Source organism: Ahaetulla prasina, chromosome 13, assembly GCF_028640845.1.
Source record: "Ahaetulla prasina isolate Xishuangbanna chromosome 13, ASM2864084v1, whole genome shotgun sequence".
NCBI lineage: Eukaryota > Metazoa > Chordata > Lepidosauria > Squamata > Colubridae > Ahaetulla > Ahaetulla prasina.
The window spans coordinates 4,430,942-4,439,082 of NC_080551.1; positions in this window are offsets into that span (position 1 = coordinate 4,430,942).

Here is an 8,141-nt window from a genome sequence, read left to right on the forward strand (position 1 = left end):
GAATAAGAATGTAAGAATAAGAATAAAAGAATAAGAAGAATAAAGAATAAGAATATAGTAATAAGATTAAAAGAATCAGAATGAAAAGGAAGAAAGAATAGGAATGAAAGAGTAAGAATGTAAGAATAGGAATGTAAGAATAAGAATAAAAGAATAAGAATGAAGAACAAGAATATAATAATAAGATTAAAAGAATAAGAATAAAAAGGAAGAAAGAATAAGAATATAAGAAGAATATAAGGATAAAGAATAAGAATATAAAATTATTATATTCTTATAAGGATATAAGAATAAGAATGTAAGAATAAGAATAAAAGAATAAGAAGAATAAAGAATAAGAATATAAGAATAAGATTAAAAGAATAAGAATAAAAAAGAAGAAAGAAGAAAGAATAAGAATGAAAGAATAAGAATAAGTATAGAATTCTTCATTGGCCAAGTGTGATTAAACACACAAGGAATTTGTCTCTGGTGCAGATGCTCCCTGTACATGCAGAACAACAGAGTAATAATAATCATCATCATGATATCAAAAATAGAAGGGAGTAGAAAAATTGAGAAGGATAATAGCAATATAGCCCTACTACATGGGTAAATATCCTTAGGGCACTGTGGGAATTACGTGTTCAGCAGAGGGATGGCACAAGGGAAAAAACAGTGCTTGTGTCTAGTTGTCTTGGCATGCAATGACCTACAGCAGCATCCCAAAGGGAGGAGTTCAAAACTCTTTGTGTCCAGGATATGGGGGTGATATTTTCTCAGCCCTCTTTTTGACCCGTGCAGTATACAGGTCCTCAATGGAAAGCAGATCAATTGCAATTGGTATTTTTTTTCCTGCAGTCTTAATTATTCGTTGATGATTATCCCTGTCCTGTTTGATTGCTGTTCTCTAATTGTTCTGTCCCCCCCCTCGACTCCGTCCGAGCGACGGCTTAATTAGCCGGCAAACTAGCGAGCGTCTGCCAAGTGTCTCTGTTATCTCCCTCGATGCCGATGAGTCACCCAGGAACAAACAGTACCTCAGCTCTTAGTTTTATATCTGCCTTTATATCCTGTGGGGTGTGGCTCCATGACTCAGCACTTCCTAGGCCTGCCCCACCCCTGCTTCTGTTGTTCCCGCCTCTCCTGCCTACGAAACCTAGGGTCCAGCCAGGCCTGATTGCCATCAGCTGGGTCTGCAGGCATGGCCGGGGGGAGGGGGAAAGAGTCAGGGGACGGAGGCCTCATTATCTCCTCCACCTGGCCTGCCTCTGGCTCCTGGAGCTGAGCCAGGGAAGCTGGTCCCGAGGTAAGTCCTGACGGCCCTTCCCCCTCACTTTCCAAGTCACTTTCTGGCAGGAGGCCTGGCTCGGGGGGCGCAAACACAACACTTATCTTTATTTTATTTATTTATTTGTCAATCACATATAAGATAATAGGTAAAAGTATAAACATAATTTGGATACATGAAAAGAGTAAGTAAAAAGGAATATTAGGACAGGAACGGTAGGCACGCGGGTGCTCTTATGCACGCCCCTTACAGACCTCTTAGGAATGGGGTGAGGTCAACAGTAAACAGTTTAAGCTTAAAGTTTTGGGGGTTTGGGGAAGAAACTACAGAGTTTCTTGACAAACCCATTTGCAAAATTCTCAGCCCCAGGTAGGAAGTCAGGAGGGGGTGGAAGTCCCGGGATGGAAAGGCAAGGTGACCCACGGTCTTCTTGTCCCTTTCTGCATAAACAATGACAATTGCTCACAAAATCCACACACATCCAAACACCCCAGTTACTCTGCAGCCCTTTGGCTTATTCCCTGAAAAGATTCCCAGCATTTCTCCGCAGGAGCCAATTGGCATCAGGGAAGCCTCCAAAGCAGAACGAATGACTTTAGTTTGTTGGAAGAAATATCCATCTGGGTTCAGTTCCAAGTGGGGACAAAGACACTGGAAACATGGAGACTGCTTGGAAAGATGGTTTAATGGTGGTCAGGATCACATGGCTTGAGTTCCTGAACAGAAAAGGGCTGAGATCCTGTGCACTCCCTGGCTTTATGCTTTCTCTGAGCTTTGAATTTCCTGGGGCACAAGAAGAGTACCTTGATTGGTTGTCAGACTCCCAGGGGGTGGGGGTCTTAGCTAACATTGTAGGTTGTCTCTCAAGCTTGCCTGAGCCTTGCCATGTGGTGAGTTTCTGTTCTATTGTGTTGCAAATGATGGTCATTGACAAAGGTGGGGGGGGAGTCAGGAAGCTGCTTTGTCTTTAAAACATGTTTCTCCATTTCTCATCCAGGGAAATATATTCTGCCTTTTAAATATTTTCTAAAATATTTCATTCTTCTAGGAAGGGGGTGGTTGCTAACTTCCTACAAGCTCTTGCTAAAGACTTTTAAGAAATAATTATTGCATCAGCGGGAATGACTCGAAAAGAACCCCGATTCCTGTGATTTTCATTTCAGTGTCTGCTTCCAAAGGGAGGCAAAGGGAGGCAAAGGGGAAAAGAAGAGATGATGTGAAACAAATATTATATACAAATAGGTGAAGGTACAAATATTAAATTGAGGTCTAGGTGGCAGTAGGTAGCCAGGTTTGGCCGATCTTAAAATGCCAGCAGAATCAGATCTGGCAAGGATTGCATTTGCAGAAGGATCAACCCCGGACTGAAAACTTGGAGAAACATCCCGGGTGGTGGATCCAGTGGTGGGATTCAGATTTTGTTGAAAGCCTGCCCAGGTTATCCTCAGATATTAGTTAAACAGAACATGGGCTGGAAGAGACCTCAGAGGTCTAACCCTTTGCTCAAGGCAAGAAACCTTATATTATCCTGGTCAAATGGTTGTCTAGTCTTCTCTTGAAAACCTGCAGTAATGGAGCACCCACAACTCTGGCAGGCAAGTTGTTCCCCTGATTAATTGTCCTCACTGGCAGAAAATTCCTCCTGTCTTCTAAATTGGATCTCTATGATATCAAATATAAATACTATATATAAATATTGTAAAGAAAAGAGAGCTTAGCTAGGAGAGAAATCTATGTGAGATTCAAGAAGTATCACATATGGTTTGTTTTAATTCAGTACCAACCAGTGGTGGGATTCAGCCAGTTCGCACCACTTCGGGAGAAACCGGTTGTTAACTTTCTGAGCAGTTTGGCAAACTGGTTTTTGGAAGAACTCATCAGGGCAGAGAACCGGTTGTTAAATGACTTGAATCCCACCACTGGGTGGATCACTTTTCTGGGACAGCTCCCCGGAGATCTCATCTGCCCAACAATGTAGTCCATAACTTAAAAGTTCTTAAGCTTCTCAGCATTTTAATGAGGGGCTCTTGGGGGTCTCTGAGCTTGGTTGCTTTTCTTTCTTTCTTTTTCACAGAGGTTTTATTAATAGAACAACAGAGTTGGAAGGGACCTTGGAGGTCTTCTATTCCAGGGGTCTCCAACCTTGGTCCCTTTAAGACTTGTGGACTTCAATTCCCAGAGTTCCTCAGCCAGCTTTGCTGGCTGAGGGACTCTGGGAGTTGAAGTCCACAAGTCTTAAAGGGACCAAGGTTGGAGACCCCTGTTCTATTCCAACCCCTCTTCTCAAGCAGGAGACCCTATACCAGTGATGGTGAACTTTTCTCGCACCGAGTGCCGAAAAGGGAGTGTGCGTGCATGCAGCACCAAATGCCAAAAAGGAAGCACTTCGTGTGCGCGCACGTCAGAGCCGTGGAAAGGAGCTGCCTAGGACTCATGCGCGTGGCGGATAAGGTGCTTCCCTGCAAGCAAGTCTTCCAGTTACTGGGGCACATCCGCTTGCGCCAATCGGGTGGCTGGCGCACATGCTCATGCCAGAAATTGGAAGACCAGCTCTTCTGGTTTCCAGCACTGCCGCACGCACAAAGGCCAGCTAATCCTTGTGTGCACATGCACGCCAGAAGCCTGGAAGAGGAACGGGCGATGGCGCACATGCCAGGCAACATGGCTCCATGTACCACGTCGGGCATGCGTGCCATAGGTTCACCATTATGGCCCTATACCATTTCAGACCAATGGCTGCCGGTCTCTTCTTAAAAGCCTCCAGTGATGAAGCACCCACAACTTCTGGAGGCAAGTTGTTCCATTGATTAATTGTTCCAAGTATCAGGAAGTTTCTTCTTAGTTCTAGGTTGCTTCTCTCCTTGATTAGTTTCTACTCATTGCTTCTTGTCTTTCCTTCAGGTGCTTTGGAGAATAGCTTGACTCCCTCAAGTGTAACCTAAGAACAGAAAGTGACTGGGGATTAGTTGTTGTGTGTTGCCTATAAAGTGAGCTTGCCTTACAAAAGCAGCTTTGGAAATCATCCTTCAAAGATTGCATTAACAAATAAGTCACACTGCATAACTCTCCTGCCAGGATCACAATCTATTAGAGGTGTTCTCTTCAGCTGTCTTTATGGAAGGTGGAAATTCTTTACCTGTCACTAACCACGGAGCAATCGATCAGAATAGAGCTGGAAGGGACCTTGGAGGTCTTCTAGTCCAACCCCATGCTCAAGCAGAAGACCCTGTACGTTTCAGACAAGTGGCTGTCCAGTCTTTTCTTAAAAGCTTCCAGTGATGAAGCATCTACAACTTCTGGAGGCAAGTTGTTCCATTGATTAATTGTTCCAAGTATCAGGAAGTTTCTTCTTAGTTCTAGGTTGCTTCTCTCCTTGATTAGTTTCTACTCATTGCTTCTTGTCTTTCCTTCAGGTGCTTTGGAGAATAGGGTCACCCCCTCTTCTTTGTGGCAGCCCCTCAATTATTGGAACACTGCTATCATGTCTACCCTAGTCCTTCTTTTCACCAGACTAGCCAGACCCAATCCCTGCAACTAGATAACACCATATTTGCTAGTGATAGGACTAGCACTGATGATGTTACCAGGTTGGGTAATGAACCGTCTGCAAGAAAACAACCAAACTCATTTAATCCTGGGCTACCAATATTCTCCTTTATGGGAAGCACTTTAATCTTTCCCCTGTTTTTTTCCAAAAATCTCCAAATATCTCTTTCTCTCTCTCTCTTGTTTTCTGCTCTTATCTTGCCTTGGTTTCCCTTGTCCACCCAGCCACCCACACTCACCCCTGGTTATCAACAAGTGTCCAATTAGATGCTAACAAATAGTTTGGGTAACAGTCCCTGTCTCTGCGGGCTGAGTGGTTCTGTATTCCTTAGTGCAGTGCTTCTCAAATAGTGGGGCGCACCCCCCGGGGGGGCGCGAGGCTCCGTAAAGGGGGGCGCGTTTGACCTCGTTTTTTTTAATAATGATACTATTTACAGTCGCGCGGGGGGCGCGAAAAATGTTTTCTTCTTCCTAGGGGGGCATGACAGAAAATAATTGAGAAGCACTGCCTTAGTGTGACCTTGTAATGGAACAGGACAGCCCAATACTTAGTTTTGATACCTCTCGTGCTAACCATCCTCCCTTATCTCACCCCACAATTGTCCCTCCCCGTTAAACCTGGCAGGCTAACCGCCCACAATACAGGGGTGAAATGCTACTAGTTCGCTCCGGTTCAGATGAACTGGTAGTAAAAAAAAAATGCTTTAAAAGTTTTTTAAAAAAGGTTCCAACGATCACAGCTGTGCTGGGCAATTGTCAGAATCTCTTTTTTTTTACTTTTTAAAAGCATTTTTTTACTACCGGTTCGGGCGAACAGGTAGTAAAAAAACTGCTTTAAAAGTTTTTTTAAAAAGTTGGCCATGCCCACACAGTCACCTGACCCCACCACCACCAAGCCACACTCATCACAAAACCGGTAGCAAAAAAAAATTGTATTTCATCACTGCCACAATACATAATGTAGCAGGTTGGCAGTCCTGACAATCCAGCTTAGGCAACATCTGGATGAATTTGTAGAACACACTAAAAACAGCTGAACCACCAGTGATGAGTAAGGTTGCTATTCAGAAGATGCCAAAACAGGTGACATGCATGACAAAGCATGGCTGGGTGTCTTCTCCCCTGTGGTCACACATCCCTGACACTTTGAAAACCATGGCCCAGGTAGAATTTCCTGTTTTTTAATGCTATAGATTCTTTTTTTTTTAAACAAAAATTGCACCTTGCTTTGATAAGCATTGGGCTTCCGTGCACGGAGGTGGAAGCAGAACCTCACCCAATTCCACCTGGCTTTTTTTCCATCCGCCACTAAACCACTAAAACAACAACAACAACAACAAAAATCAAACAACAGAAGAAGCTGCTAACTTCATCAGACTTTAAAGGACGCACCAAATCAGGTAGAGAGTGTAGGAGGAACAAGGTGAGGAAGAGTTTGAAGTGCTGGAGGTTAAGAAGTCACAAGGTCCTAGACCAGGGGTCTACAAACTTGGCTCTTTTAAGACTTGTGGACTTCAACTCCCAAAGCTGGCTGAGGGACTCTGGGTGTTGAAGTCCACAAGTCCTAAAAGAGCCAAGTTTGCAGACCCCTGGACTAGTCCATCTTCAGCTCTGAAAGGTTCTTGACGTCAGACCTGCCTCAAGTTGGTCTCCTAAGTAAAAATGATCCTTAACTCCAGCGGTGAAATGCACTTACCTTCGCTACCGGTTCAGGAATGTGAGCGTGCGCACCTCTTCTGCGCATGCGCATATGGTCAAAAATGGGGCGTAAGGATGTCCCTGCGGGTGGGCGGAGCTTCTCGCCGGCGCTACCAGTTCGCGCGAGCCGGATTAGAACCGGACGGATTTCACCGCTGCTTAACTCCCATTTGTGGAGAAAGGTATAGTTTACTAGAAGTGAGTTATTTATTTATTTATTTATTAATCATACTTTTATACCGCATCATCTCCCATAGGACTCAGGGCGGTTCACAGGCATATTAAAAGACAATATAATAAATAAACATTAAAACCCAATTAAAACTAAATATTATCATAGCCAAATCACTAAAAACAGTACAAAACCCGTTAAAAACCCGTTAAAATTTAGCTAAAACATTTTATTCTTAGGCTAGTCCAGCGCGTTGAAATAATAAAGTCTTCAGTTCCCGTCTGAAGGTCCGGAGGTCAGGGAGTTGTCGTAATCCCGGAGGAAGCTCGTTCCACAGGGCCGGTGCTGCCACAGAGAAGGCCCTCCCCCTGGGGGTCGCCAATCTGCATTGCTTGGTCGACGGCACCCGGAGGAGGCCCGCTCTGTGGGAGCGCACAGGTCGTTGGGAGGCAATCGGTGGCAGAAGGCGGTCTCGAAGGTATCCCGGTCCTAAGCTAAGTGAGTCACAGTGGTGAGAAGCCAGAACGGAGGATTCGTGCCAAATTTTCCCAGTTAACTTTCCTCCCTTAGTCTATAGTGACCAGATTTCAGCCATGGCAAAGCGGGACACCATTGACGGGAGGGGCAGGAGGGGCTGCGCATGCGCGCTGAGTCTTGTCACCTGCCTGAAGGAGGAGGAGCGGCTGCTGCTTCTCCGCTCTTCCAGGCAGGCTCGGCTCTTCTCGGCTCTCCTCTCCACTCTTCTCTTCCTCTCAGGTGAAGTCAAGCGGCATCTCTCCTCCCTCTCGCGCCCCCTTCTCCGCCACTCCCCCTTCTCCGCCTCCTCCTCTTGCGTTGCCACCTCCCATTTTCCGAATGGGGTGAAACAAAAAAAAATCGGGACTTTTTGGAATTGCAGCGGGATGCGGGACAAATTATTAAAAAGCGGGACTGTCCCGCCAAAAGCGGGACGTCTGGTCACTATACCTTAGTCCCCATGATCCTGTTGCTTGTCTTTTATTGCCCAATCAATTTCAAAAGAGATGTCTTGGAAACAGGCACTCTACCTGTCGGCATTGTTCTCCCAGGGAAATGACCTTTTTTTTTTTTTCCCCCCCCACCCCATTTCCCCCCTCCTCCCCCCCTGCCCGAGACTTCCCAGAACAGAATACAGGGTATTGTAACTACCAAACATAATCTAAAATATAACATTTATTTATTTACTTATTTAATCAAATTTTTATACCGCCCTATCTCCCGAAGGACTCAGGGCAGTTTACAGCCCGATAAAAATACAGATATAATACAAGATAAAACACTAAATTAAAAAACTTATTTAAATAGGCCAAAATTTAAAATTACAATTAAACTGATAAAAACCCCATTAAAATTAAATTTAAAACTAAAATTCTAGTCCAGTCCTGCACAGATAAATAGATGTGTTTTAAGCTTGCGGCGGAAGGTTCAAAGGTCAGG